General features: G+C 32.7%; 1 protein-coding gene across 1 annotated transcript in view; it reads left to right on the top strand.

The window, feature by feature from the left end:
• Positions 1–16,067, top strand: part of LOC144448074 (nuclear hormone receptor E75-like) — a 48,332-nt gene that overhangs the window by 25,476 nt on the left and 6,789 nt on the right. The window lies entirely within an intron of this gene.

Genomic DNA, 16,067 nt, shown 5'->3' with positions numbered 1-16,067 from the left:
TGATCAAATCAACGTGGATTCCTGGAAATCAGTAAGCAAATCCTGTCTCCAGATTAAGTTTCAAAATTATGTATAGATAAATATAAGGAGATAAAAGGCATATATTTTAGAAACCCTTTCTCATAATTTGTATTTAATGTTATAACAGTGAATTTCTTCTATGTGCTATTGAGTATTGAGAGAATGAAGTAATAATACTGTATTCAATATTGTGAAGAGTGTAATAAAAATGTATTTGAATTGGAGTTTGTTAACACTAAAGTGGCCATTTGGATGAGGTTTGAGGTATTTATTTTGGATTTTTAGTCTATAAAACAGTTTTATCATATGCCTTCCTCGAAAGGTGAATGTGAAATAACATTGAAAAAGTCTATATTTGTAAACAATACATTACAAAAAAGCTAGAAATAAATAATATTACATGTATGTAAGAAAAATGTGTTATTGTACATACAATAGCAAAGATTTTACACAGTTATTAATCTTTTGTAATTTATTGAGTTACAAACAAGGACTTGGCATATGATGTTTCACATTGATTTTTGAAATCATGATAAAATTGTTTTATAAAGTGAAAAGTTACAATTAAATACCAATCCTCATCCATATGGCAACTTTAAAGATATATATATATATATATATATATATATATATATATATATATATATATATATATATATATATATATGTAGTATAAATACACCAGCATGGGAAAAAAAACAACATTTAAAGCTTAATGGAATTCTTATATACAGCGGCAATAATAACAAATCAGTCCATACATTTTTATGGTGGATTATAACTGAGATGTGATTTTATCTGAACCTGATTTCTTAGATAAAATTGCAGTGCAAGTTATTGATAAATCAAATCTCATTCAAATACATGTATAGATTTAAGAAAATATGCTATAAGTAGACCAAAAGCATCACTTCTGATAAATAGGCCGTTACCCTAGATTTGAGTAATTCGGTGTCATGCAGTCTAGTTATTCAGTTAGGTATGTAGGTTCATGTATATAATCTATGTGAGACTTGCCTATAGTCAGATATCCTGTAAATTCTAAATGGAATAATCAATGCATGGAGTAGATAGCAAATTACGGATATGTGCCTGTCTTTAGTCTTTATCAGTTTATTGCAATGTGAACAGATCTGGACAGTGAAGAAGAATACAGATGAAATCTAGGTATGTTTATATATATGAGACTAACAATTTCACATTGACAGATGGAAGGTAGATATGTTTATATGAAAATGTAACAATTTCACATTGACAGATGGAAGGTAGATATGTTTATATGAAAATGTAACAATTTCACATTGACAGATGGAAGGTAGATATGTTTATATGAAAATGTAACAATTTCACATTGACAGATGGAAGGTAGATATGTTTATATGAAAATGTAACAATTTCACATTGACAGATGGAAGGTAGATATGTTTATATGAAAATGTAACAATTTCACATTGACAGATGGAAGGTAGGTATTTTTATATGAAAATGTAACAATTTCACATTGACAGATGAAAGGTAGATATGTTTATATGAAAATGTAACAATTTCACATTGACAGATGGAAGGTAGATATGTTTATATGAGACTAACAATTTCACATTGACAGATGAAAGGTAGGTATGTTTATATGAGAATATATTACAAACAATTTCACATTGATGGCACTGTACCACCTGCTATGGTATTTAATATGAGCATTGTACTGTAAGTACTATTGTAGTATTTTGTTTGATAATTTCTAACAATTACATCTCAATTTATGTCAGTTGAGTAATTGAAGTTACAGGAAAATGAAATTTATGTCAGGTCTTGAATTTATGAAATTAAGAATATTTCAAAATGTAACACTTACAACTATATCGTTACAGTCTATATCTCTTCTGATCATGACCAGTAATGTTTAATTTATATGGTATAAATTCACGCTAGAATTAAAAGATGAATTCATGTTAGACTTAAAAAGAGAGAGGATTGGTAGATGGAGTACATAATGTAATGGGATAACGCTAATGAAATGACCTGGGATTGAAACCTAGCCCTTTAAGAAATGGTAACTTGGTTACCAGGTAGTAGTGCTATATCTACACAGCACCTTACTGTTATATCAAGCAAGTCTGTCTTATACAAAACTTTGACCACCTCACTTGATATGATAGGAAAATAGTGCACTGGAGTGATTCAGTCCTTAGGTTTTTGACCTACAACACATGTATAATATTAAGAAGAAGAAGAAGAAGTGATGCTGCTGCTGCTGCTGCTGCTGCTGCTGCTGCTGCTGATGATGATGATGATGATGATGATTAGAAGAAGAAGAAGAAGAAGAAGAAGAAGAAGATGATGATGATGATGATGATGATGATGATGATGATGATGATGAAGATGATAAGTTGATAAGGAGAAGAAGATGATGATGATGATGATTATAAGATGAGAAGATGATGATAAAATTGATGAAATCTAGCAAATCATACAAACACAAATTCTGATGCAACAATTAACTTGCACATAAATATTTAATCTGTAAAGCCCATTCAAATCTTTGTTAGTTTGAAAGAAAACTCTACTCACAGAAACGCCTTATTAAAGTGAGTTGTGTGGGGAGTTGAGTTAAATCGTAGTGAAAAATTCATTCAAGGCAAAATATATTTATTTGCTCTAAGCTTTCATCCTTCTTGCCTCTTTAAATCTGTGACAGCAAATATAACATGATATAGATTAGTAGTGTGTATCATCTTGAGAACAAGTATTCTAACTAACAAGTGTACATGTAGATACCGTCAATTGATATCAGGGGTAACTGACCGTACAGCACTAGAGCAGACAGTCTGTGATAATCGACATGATGTGATGCACTTCCAGCGATAGAAAATGAAGGTCATTGTGAATACGATTCATTGTGATCACCCAGTTAGAATTATACTTATTTGCCATCTAGGCAACTTGTGGACAATACCGACCAGAACATCAAACAGAGTCACGACTGTGAACCCCACAGCTTTTTATTCAGTATCCTCCAGTTCAGTTTTTAAAACATTCTGAGAATCCAATTTTTTTCGAAATTGCAAGTTAGCTATTGCATTTGACAATGGTTGACATGTGTCGGTGTCTGTTTGAAGTTTGACTGCAAGGTCTTTTTTTCAGGTTTTCAAAAATATGATTTCCGTGTTCTTCATTTTTGTCTGTGCCAACACCACTTTCAATGCCAGAAAATGTATTCCTAACAAAAATATAGTCCTTGGGAATTTTGGTGAACCTCTTAATCTGAGCTATTAGTAGTGTGAACGTGATGTCGGCGTTATGTGCAGAACGTGCCAAACGAATTTCAATGAAACATGCATGTACTCCATGTAGTCCATGCTCTCTCATAATGGAATGTGCCAAATCCAGGAAACTTCTGTGAAAAAGTTTCAGTTTTGAAAGTGATGTCAATGTGTGTGTGTGTGTGTGTGTGTGTGTGTGGGGGGGGGGGGTCTATATTATTTATATTGTACTTAAAAGTACTGGCCTCAAGAATTTCATTAGATTTTATTCCTAAAAGTTTTAAGCTTATAACGATACTTTGACAATTTGTTTCGTTACCAAGATAGAACATTGCACAAAGTGGGCTGACTCTATGCCTCAGTCATGCACATCGTCTATGTGTACTGTAACCCCTATAACAACAATAGAACATTCCAGTGAATTGTGGGGTGAATGTCCTAGGTGTTCTTGACAGGGTTGATGTCCTTTGTCAAGGGTAAAACTGGGACATATAGTTTAAAATGTATCTAACCTTGAATGGTTTCGGTTAATTTGATGAAAATCAGCCAGTACATTTACTAAAATAACCTTGGACAGCTTGAATACAAATGTTACTTTCAGGGAAATCAAAGGTACCATCACAAATACCAATATACTTAATCCGAGACAAGAAGAAAAACCTTTGTTATAAAGACTACATGTAGCTTTGATAAAATAGACACAAAATATCATCTTTTAAAAAAAGGTAAATGAGAGAGAGTGTATTACTGGTGAACTTTATTATCTAACCATATCATCGGTGGGCATAGGAAGGTAAATACAATCCACGAAAAAACCAACGATGCATCTGTTTGAATGACGTGAGCTAATACAACTGATACGAAAACAACAGGGGGGGGGGGGGGGTTGCCTCTGATGTAGTTACAGGCGACATTTTTTTTCAGTTTGTTTATGTCTGTGGAAGTTAAAATGTAACACTAACATGTAACTACGTGTACATATATATATATATATATATATATATATATATATATATATATATATATATATATATATATATATATATATATATATATATATATATATATATATATATATATGTAAGTGTCTCGCTGGAGAGAACAGTGCTTGATGTAATATTAGTAGCACAGCATTATAGACTAAATCCAAAGAATAAGGATGTTATAAGTCGTTACTCAGAGTTTCATGCTTCCTCAGTGATCAACAGTCACCTGAAACTCCGAGTAACAACTTATAATATCCTTCTTCTTTGGATTTAGTATGTATAGACAGATAGACAGATAGATAGATAGATGGATGGATGGATGGATGGATGGATGGATGGCTAGATAGATGGATGGCTAGATAGATAGATAGATAGATAGATAGATAGATAGATAGATAGATAGATAGATAGATAGATAGATAGATAGATAGATAGAGATGTATACATAAAGATAGATACATATATATATATGTATATGTATATATACTTGTTTAGATTCCAGGATATGAAAAGAGATAAAGTCTGACTATGATGCATAGGATGACAACGGATGTAAATATGTACTTTATACATTAATTTGAAAGATAAGAGATGAAAGATTGATAGAAAGATAAAACTAAATCAGAGACATATAAACATCACTGAACTAAATTTGGACAATCAGCCTAGTACTGAGATATTTCGATATCTAACCAATTACTAACTGAATGATTGCATCTTTTGAAATCCGATTTTCAGATATACTTGAACCTGATATCAGTCAATCTGAATTCATGTTCAATGGATTGTGAATTCAGTATAGATGGATTTCCAAATCAAGCCAAATACGTCTTGTTGCAACATCAGCCAAGTCCATTTTAGTATGTTAAATAATAAATTGCAAAAAGCTAGTGTAAATTTTAAGAAAGTTTGTTGTACTGTGTACAATAACAAACAGTTTCAATTTTTCTAATTTACCGAGATACAAACAGCGAATTGCTACATGTTATTGCATATTATTTTTCACATAGAAAAAGATGGTAGAGTTTGAAAAATCCAAGAATAAATACCGAATTCTAATCCGGATAAATCTGAATTTAATTATGCCATCCAATCCTGACATACATGTATTAAATCACATATTCAGCTGTCACAAAGACTTTCTCATTTCCCCTGTAAGTATAATAGTGTGCTTGTAATAATACAAGCCTGTTATAAAAACCTTAAAAGCTAACCAAGGCTGCAATTAGATCCCTATGCTCATAAATAGATTCAATACGATGTAGTAAGATGAAGAGTATTAAATCCATATGTAGTATTAATATTGCACAACAGGAATACTAGTCATGATGTAATATAGATGATGTAAGATAGAAACATAATTGAGTTTCGTCTCCCTGGATGTAAATATTGCGATAACAATAGTCCAACCTTGGATTTAGGATTCTTTGAACAAAGTAAATCCTTGGATTTGAGGACAGACAGCTGCTTGCTTCTACTTAAATCTGCATTCTAGCGTACAACAAATTTATATCATTAATTGTGATAAAGCTAGTTTCGGGATATGCAAAGCACCTATAAGCAAAACGTTTGTTAATTCTAACCTTCGAGGCATTTGTGCAGGAAATAATGAACCGTTAACGAGCTAACTTGAGGACAATTAACTGACCTAGTATTCAAGACGCCATAATGAAATTTTAATAACTGTTTATAATAGATTAAAAGTGAAATTTAAAAAGAAATACTAGATTGAACTTTCAACAGATATGACAAAAGGAGCCTGGAAGCTGTATTTGCATAATAATTTATGATAAATTGTTAAGTCAAAAGACCTAATTCTTAGATTGATGGTATTTTGATTATTGTTTTATGAACTGATTTGGTAATGATAGGTATATGTGACAACTTACAGGACAAATTCAGAATATCGTTTTCACTAAAAATAAGCATTTAATGACAAAGAATATGTATTTATTAGTTTGTCCATCAAACCTCAAATCTACTGGCATCCTGGTGCATAATGCTTCCAACCATCATCTCCCCCCTCCCAACACACACACACACACACACACACACACACACACACACACACACACACACATGCACACACGCACGCACGCACGCACACACACACGAATGCACACAGACAGACACGCACACACATGAACACATTTGCATGCACACAAACGGCAGACACACACACAAGTATGCAAGCACACATACAGGCATGCACAAACAGACATACAGACACACACAACTCAGTGTCAGCAGAGCTGCTTTTGGTTTGTTAGTTTTTAACTTAGAGTTAACCTACAGGTAGACACTGAACGTGACTGCACGAAAACAAATATCATGTACATCAGGGAAAACCAATCATGCAAAACTGGCGGCTAGACAAAGCCGATTGTCAATGACATTGATGCTGGCCATAAATCACACTATGACATTGAAAAAAGATAAAATTGGAAATTGATGCTAATCTTTCAATTTCAATAATGATCTGAAATGGGTGTTTTCTCTCGTCATATCTCATTCCGACTTGTCCTTGTCTAGAGTCTCCATGGATCCTCCACCTCATCCATTAACAATGTCGCATGGATTTACAATCTAGATTGACTCATTTATAAAAGAAAGACAGAAAATGTTCTCCTAATATTATGAAGCAGATAAATGAAGGATAATAGCTTCTCATGGTCAGGCCATACAATTTATTTCTTTGTTTAGCAGCTGTAGAATTTCAATAAAAATATATGTCAGTTACGTAGTCCACATGTTTGCATAGATTTGCTTTCTTTGTGATAGAATGCATTTTTTAGAATGTGTTTTTTTTTTACAATCTCTTAGCTTTAAATTCAATGAGAATTAAGTTATAGTGGCCATATGGATTAGGATAGGGTATTTATTTTGGATTTTGGATTTGCAAAAGAATTTTGTCATGGCTTTCTAGTTGAAAAATCAATGTGACACAACATAGACAGAGTCTGTGTTTGTAGCTCACGAGCTACCTTTGATATTTCAAAGTTTCACAACTTTGATTTTACTGAAATTGGCACATTCTACCTAAAGTGAATATTATATCCTACATGTACATGCTTAGATCTTTTCTTTGCTTTCTGAGTGATCTCTAACCTCTTTGGAAAATTACGGGTATGAGAGTATGTAAAATTGTGGTGCATCAACTAGCCAAAGTATCAGTTTATTCCTTGAAAGCTTTTTCACCAGTCTTATAATGAAGTTATGGTAATTATACTACTGGCCATCAACATTCAGTCATTTGTTTCTCTATATTTTTGATGTCACTCCATTTATGTTTGTGTTTTTGTCATGCATTGTATTGTCTTGTTGATGTTAAATCTTTCCAAAAAAGTAGTTTTGATAACGTAATTAGGTGATGAAATTGATATTATATCACTTTATTATTATAGTAACCTGAAGTTTATCTTTATCATTTTCTTCAAGTTATGTTCTTGGTGTAAAGTCTATGGATATTATCAGAAGTATATCTTTGTCCTTATAAACTGTTATCAATATATATCGAAAGAGGATTGTCAGTGGTCGAGTGGTTAAACTACTTCAATTACTTGCCTCTTGTCACTGCAGTCAGGGTTTGAACCATTCTGTATTTGATTAAATGTACCTTGTTGTGAGGAGAGTGTCGTTCAGTTTGACTCTACCGCACAACACAGGTTTCCCTGTGCACTCCAGTTTCCTCCTACACTAACACTGAACCCTCTTCCTGTTAGTGGGCAATACTTGTTAGATGGCAATAAGTAAAATGGATGCAGATATTTCAAACAGAGATCTTTTTTTCATACTTTTTTGTTAAACTACATTGTTAAACTAAAAAGAGAATTCAAATGGCCTGGAATATTTTCCGTAGGGATGCACTTACATTTAGGTTTGATATTACAGGAACTGCATTGTCATCTTTGACAGTAATCTTGTATTGTAGCTGTAGGCATACTGTCTGCCTCCACAGATTGCAGCATGTGAGCACATCATCAAAAAGATTAATTCCAGACCTTGAACTTCCATTTCATATCCATCATTTCTCAATTTTTTACTTTGATTAGCAGCGGTACTGTAAGTAACATATGGCACACACCTGTGTTCAGATTGTTGCTAATCTTACACATTTTTAAAAAACAATTCTTAGTTTATACTGAATCTGCCTTGCAAATTAAGTGGATTAATATATTCATTTACACTAAATGTACTTTGTATATCAATTATATTAATTTGCATATATTCAGACTATATTCAGCGTTTTGCTTGAAAGTCATCAGGTGATGAACAAGTCCAAAGGTGTGGATGAAAGCTTTAGTTTCATTTCCTCAACATTTCTAATGTGTGTAGTATGTGTTTCAATAGTTGTAATTTCAATATTGAATAAGCTAACCATTTGCATGATATTTTTCATTGTGGATGTCAAGGACCTGTCTGTCTACATGTATATTGTCTACTTAAAGATAGAAGTTATAACTATTCACTATAAAATGTGTTGTTTTTCTTCACTTTTCACCTTTACAATTGCCAATTTTTTCTGGAGTAGAACAACTTCCACTTTGAATGTTAGAGATTGCTTATTGAATTTTACTCAGTTATGTCCGAATAGTAATTGTTTTTAATAACAAGATAGCATAAAAATATGAATTTTCAGAATTATTCAAAACATTTTGAAAACCTAGTAGTGTCACCTAATGTTGGCTTGCATATTAATGAGATGAAATTTGCATATTTATATATATTTTAAAGGTAGACATTTACATAGAAGGATGTCATGTACTATATTGTCTAGAATAGAGAAATGTTTTATTGGTAATAAGTTCTGTTAGCTAACATGGTTTTTTTAACACCAAATTTTATATAATAATGTAATATATCTGCACAATGGTTCTAAAAAATTTTGTTGCTTCATATATTTTATAATGTTTATTCCAAATATTTCATACTTCCAAGATATGCAAATGATGAATGATAGCAAAAAAAAAATCATGTGTGTTGTGTAATTAATGTTTCATAGTTGTTTGACAAGTGTGAAGAAAGATGATAACAAAATGAATGAAAGTATAAATTCTAGATATACCAGTACATGATAATGGGATAATACACAGTCCTTCTGCTTTGAGAGGTAATACAATTACCTAAACCCTATTCTGTAATAGACCATGTACAAGGCCAGGACTACTTGAATGTGAGGGTAGTTTATCTTCTCAAACAATAACTACCATTACTATTTTTGGTGGCTGTGTCAAAAATAATGGCCAAAATAGAAATAGAATATTTTCCTCAGCTGTTTACTTGACCATGTATCATTGTAATGGTGTTATTTCTACTGTAATGCAAAGAACAAATGAGAACAAAGGAAAGATTAAATTGAATAAATAAAACCAATTTAGTGAATAATATATTCAATTGTTATTTCTAAAGCTCTTATCAAGGCACAAGTTTCACAAATGTTATATGTATGGAGACTGGTGTGCCCTCTAATGATAGCAAAATTTTGTTGTGAGTCAAAATAATAAAAACTGGCATTTCTTGTGAGTCACCACATAGTAAGAAATAGGGGAACACCATATTTTGGTGTGTCACTAGAAATTGTGTGTATCAGTGGTGTATCAAATTAGCTTAGAAGGCACACTGATGGAGACATTTCTTATAAAAGTGTTATTGGTGTGTATATGGCAATCACAAGTTAACAAAAGAAAGATTTGGCAAATAGTATCAATTTAAGGCTGAAAATGTTGAATATTTGAAAGCTACAGCACCTTTCAATGCCCAGCAAGTCTACAAATCTCTATGTATGGTTTTATTTATTAAAAGTCATAAAATATATATGGAAAGACAGTGTTTTTTGCTAAGGTCTGGGAACCCCAGGAACAGGAAGGGGGAATGTGGTAAAACTGACATAGCTTTCCACACATTATACCATGATATTGGTTGTGAAACCCTGGTAAAATAGGGAATGCGGTTAAAATTTACTTGCTTACCACCCTGAGCAAACACACTGGAAAGAACAGTTTTTTATATAATAAGTGTTGTGTGTATGACAACCATAGATATCATAAACTAATTAAACTATTGTTGCCATGGTGTGTTGGTTTAATTGAAAGCTTGTAATATAGGTGTACAGCTGTGCCTTACCTTGGATTCATTGCCAGGCATAAAGAGTTAGAATTGAAGACCTTGTGGAGTGTTTTTATACAAGGTTAATACATAATGCCTATAGTGATTTGAAGGCTGGGGTAGGAACAGTCTTATTTTTATGTCTAGCAGGTGGGGATTAATTCTATGTCTAGTTTCTAACATGAACAAAGGCAAAATCAGACAGTGAAATTAAAGTATATATAGCCACTAATTTCAGGGTTTTACAAATCAAGATATTATGCTAACTGGATTGAAAATAGTTCACCAGCTTACATTGTCAAGCCAGTATGGTTGAGACCATGCAGTTTTCATTCATGTTTTGATAGTGAATGTTTGAAATTGAAATGAATGAATGAATGAATGAATGAATGAATGAATGAATGAAAGAATTTATTTTCAAAACCTATTCTTGATGCAGGGAGTAAAATTAAAATGGTCTGAAAACTTTGTAAATGCATGAAGAGAAGAACGAGATAATATTAATTCAGAAAAGTAAAAGAAACTGAGAAAATGAAATCAACTGTGATATCTAATGGGTTGGATGAATTTGCTAAAAAAAATATACTTTCTCAAAAATGGAATTAGCTACTTTCATTGGATTTAAAAACAATACACATCTACCTAGGAGAAAATAAGTACATTAGTTCACATTTTTTGATGTCTTTAAAAGCTGAGCAAAATAGATTTTTCATTAACATTAAGAGAGTGTTGTTAAGATTCCCAGAATGCAACTGAACTTTGTTATCATGTTGTTTTACACTAAAAGTGGTCAATGGATTAGAAATTAGTCTTCATTTGGATGATTGATTAATAAACCAACTATACTACATTTGCATACTGTAAAAAAATAATAAGAAATGAATGACATGGCCCAAGTTGTAGTTTTATAAGAATGTATGATGTTATTAAAACTCAAAAATGTGGAAAACGTGATATTGTACATACAGGAAATTCGTTGTAAACACAAGTAAATCACTAGCTATGAATATTTTATATTCAGTATTTATTTATGAATGTAAACCTTGAGATTACCTTTGTAAGATCCAAAAGAAATGGAATGTTAGAGAGATCTTTTATTCAAAACACAGAGAGAACCATACAGTATTAAAAGTTATTTACGGAAACTGTTTTGTATGCATAAAGGAGAACCGTTGAATTTCTGAAGTATGTATAATTTTGTTCATGGCATTATTTTTCAAATTTATATTTCAAGCTCCCATGAAGATAGAGTTTGTTGGTAAAAACTTTGAACCAAAACACACAAAGTACATACAGCATAGATACAGTTACTACTCAAAACGTTTATCTCATCGTTGTAGTTTTCAGTTCAATTCAATTAAGGTTTATTTGCATAAACTAGGCCACTGGCCTTTCGTTTAGGCCTTTCACAGCCTCATAAGCTTCATAGGTTCAAAGTTTACTTTACAAAAAAAGAAATTTCACAAATAAGAACACTTTACACATAGGTAGCAATACAAAACAAAAAACAAATTATATTTCTCTATTATTTTGTCTTTTCTTAAAGCTTTTGAAAATAAATTTAGCCAATCCAATGGTTTCATATCTGTCTTTTGTCTGCATAAGTTTAATAAAAGTGTAATAGTTGTAGTTTGGAATATGTGATACGTGATATATTTATAGAAATCATTGCTTCTTTAAAAGGATCCAAAAGGATGTTGGAAAAACTTCTTTGCCTAAAGAACACAAAGAACCACCCAAACATAGATCTTTCCAAGTGTGATTATGATCTAAATTGGATACCTATGAAAAATGTAATACATAATTTATTTATGGGAATGCAAGTACAGGATCTAAAGAACATGGCATGTTAGAAAACAATTTGGCCTAAAAACCATATACACTGCATAACATACATGTACATGCCAACATTAAAGAATGAGTAATTTAGTTATAAAAGTAAATACTTCTCAGTGCTATCTAATTATATGTAACTTTGTTTATTCATGCAAAGAAATCCTTCCAGATTGCCATAACAGAATCCCTTCAAGAACATGGTCATTACCACTGTGTGCGTCATTTATAGAGACTGACCTTAAAATTTGTGTGTCGGAGCGTGTTGTTTGTAGTTATGGTTCTGTTTTTATTTTTTCTTGCCTTCAAACACTGCCACCTGGCCTTGATTATAGGGTAGGATGACAAGTTCTCTTGATTGTGTAGGCTGACGATTTCATAGCCTTTGCTTGAAGGGTATTGTCATATCCTTACATTTCATGGACTATCTTGTAATTTGATTAACACTGTTTTGTGTTATTGGTATGTACTATTGTATTTGAGTATATCAACCACCATACAAGATAGTTATTACACCAAGTGTTCTTCACGTTCCTACAGAATTTTTGCTAAGGTTGGGGAACCCTGTAACAGAAAGAGAGAAAAGGGTAAAAATGGCATTGTTCCCCCATAGAGTCTATGGTAAGTTTGTTTGGGAACCCAGTAGATTTTACCTTAAATTAGCAAAAACCACTGCTGTAACCGATCTTTTATAAACTTTTTTCAAGGTAAATAAACCAACTACCTTTGGAACCTTTGTTGAATATATCTTAAAGGAAGATGACTTTATATAAAGATTAGTTAAAGTTTCAAATCAATATTAATCAAGTTTTTGAGCTCTGAAATGGGTGCTTTTATGAAGTGTGCAGGTTTGCAGAATATATTGGAAAATCAAAATTTATAAGTTAGTTATCTCAAATAGAAAATGGTAGTGTTACAGGAAAATGTCTATGCAGTATGTTTGATTAGAAATTCTGATATCGTTTATATATATAATATATCATACAATGCATGAGCCAGGTTCAACAAAAAATGAATAATCTGGTTGTTTGCTGTCGTGACATAGACATACATTGTCATGACATAGCGTGTCTACATTGCTGGTTCTGCTGTGTTTGAAATATGAGTCGAAACGTTCAAAATTGCCATTACTTTCACTGATTTTTCTGTGATATTACTGGTGCTGGTATAATTATGTTATTCTCCAATATTTATCTTCATTCAGCCAGAAAATACTCATGACCTTAGGGTTGTCACTACTTGTCTGGCGTTTCGTAATGACAAAGGCCCCTTAGGTGGCCCATATTTTCCTTGGCTGAAAGAAGAAAAATTTTGAGGAATAGCAACTACTAATAAGAATTAAACCAGTTTAGAATCTACTGTAATATTTACTACTAACTATATGTATTAACTCTATGGGAGTTTACTAGTTCTACATAATATAACTAAGCAAAGCCCATAAGCTCGCTCAGGGTAGATTCATTTGTGACTGGCTGCCTCATGATGATATTGTATATAGCGCCATCTGCAGGGAGCATGCGCATAGTATATAGAACGTGCATGCGTAGTCATTGCACCGCAATGCATCCTTGGGTAAAACCACCCAAAAAAATTCACATAGTATATAGGACACAAATGCGTACTAGTCATTGAGCCACTAGTCGCGAGCTATTATCTCTACGGAAAAATGGACGGTAGTTGATTTCCTTGAAATCAAGATTGTGAACACCTGAATTACTTTATTATTTCAAAGGGACCAGAAACAAGCTTTCATATGTCAAAGTTTGGAGAGATTATGAGACCTTTAATTTTCAGGCAATTGGTTCCAGAGGCACATACATCTTACCAACGTTTGTATAAGTGTGTTAAATGTCTCATCACTGATAGATACTAGAGTGGAAGCATCTTTCAACATGCAGCACCCAACATTGTTACTATCTCTATCACTTGAGCTGCATTATAATCACAGACATTGTAATTGACAGCTGTTCAGTGTACAGGGATTTGGTATGCTCATTTCAGACACAAGTTTCATCTAGCTAGTGCCATTGATAGAAGTTCAATCATCAATTTGACACTATATTTCTCCTGTATCAGCTGCTGAGTGTTCTCTGACAAACAGCTTGTAAATTTTTACTACCTAGATATATGATGCACTAACAAGGTTGTCAAGAGTTGAATAACCTCCATGTGTATCTTTAAGTAATGTGTGAGCCATGTGAAAGTTCTGGTAAACACTTACTATGTACGGTATATTTGCTCTAAAACTATTATCTTAAGTTATTCATCGTAAACATGTTTGTACTAAAATATTACTCTAGCAATTAAGCCTTCGGTTTGCTAAGATAGACACAGACTAAAACTATTGTCGCAACATGTTGATACAACAGTGATAAGCTATGGAATAGATGTTGGTTTAATAGTCTCAGAGATCCATAAACTTGCAGTGCTGTTTTGGGACTTTCAATGTGTACATTATCTTGATCACAGGGTGATTTAATATACAGTCGCGCAACAGAGGAACTGCTATCTCCCACTTGTGTAATCTACCGCATTGAAGAATAATATATTTAGTTTGCGCCTATCTTAGTAAATCGAAAGCTGGATTACCAGTGTTGTAAATCGATCAGCATGAAAATTGAATTACTTAATTTCATGACTAGGGCAAATTTATGTAATTAGGAAATAATGTGACCATGATTGCACTATAGTCAAAGTGGCGCCAAAGTGTGTCTTGGGAAAAATTGTCTTTTTACCAACAATTTTGAGTGCCAAAATAAACATGTTAACAGTATCATATAGTATACATAAGATGTTTTTAAAAAATAGGATAACAAGGCAAAGGTGATTACTTCCTAGCTGTTTTAGTTGGTGTCCATGGTAAAAATGGTTTGGGGAACTCAGGTAGATTTTACCTGCTCACTCTCCTTAAGAAAAACATGGTAAGGAACCCTGGTAAAAATGACTTGGAGAACTCAGGTAGATTTTACTTGCTCACCCTCCTTAACAAAACATTAGTATGGAACCTGGTAAAAATGACTGGGAACTCACACAGATTTCACCAAACACCCTACTTAACAAAATCATTGGTAGGGAACCCTGATGACAATGACTGGGCACTCAGGTAGATTTTACTTGCTCACTCTCCTTAAGATAAACATTGGTAGGAAACCCTGGTAAAAATGACTTGGAGAACTCAGGTAGATTTTACCTGCTCACCCTCCTTAACAAAACATTAGTATGGAACCTGGTAAAAATGACTGGGAACTCACACAGATTTGACCAATTTACCCTCCTTAACAAAATCATTGGTAGGGAACCCTGGTAAAAATGACTGGGAACTCAGGTAGACTTTACCTGCTCACTCTCCTTAATAAAATCATTGGTAGGAAACCCTGGTAAAAATGACTTGGGAGCTCAGGTAGATTTGACTTGTTTACCCTCCTTAACAAACTTTGGTGGGAATTTTAGGTATGCAAACAATCAAGGTACTCAATTACCAATACTGATATCACCAGGAGGCTTTAGTGCTTGAAATGATGTATTATCAGTTCCAGTACCTTACTGTCGTGTGTCAGAAATTGCAGAGCCATAGAACATAACTAAATCCTTATTTCCATACAGCTTAGGGATGATCACACAATGTCACACAAGCTCAATAAATGAACTTTGTTCATTTTCATTTTCGTACTTTTTAACCAAATTTTGAAAAAATTTAAGCCATCAAGGATAAAAGGTTCTGTATTTACTACTAAGATGTTGATAAGTTATACTGCTCATGTGATATACATGCAATGCTGGGTTTCTGGTTGATATATGAATGTGTTTACCATATTTTTGCATTGTATCGATTGTAGTTGTTTGACCAATACAATTTTCACCA

The sequence above is a fragment of the Glandiceps talaboti genome, chromosome 17 (assembly GCF_964340395.1).
Source record: "Glandiceps talaboti chromosome 17, keGlaTala1.1, whole genome shotgun sequence".
NCBI lineage: Eukaryota > Metazoa > Hemichordata > Enteropneusta > Spengelidae > Glandiceps > Glandiceps talaboti.
Note: the sequence above shows the minus strand (reverse complement) of the source record. Positions and strands in the feature narration are given on the sequence as shown.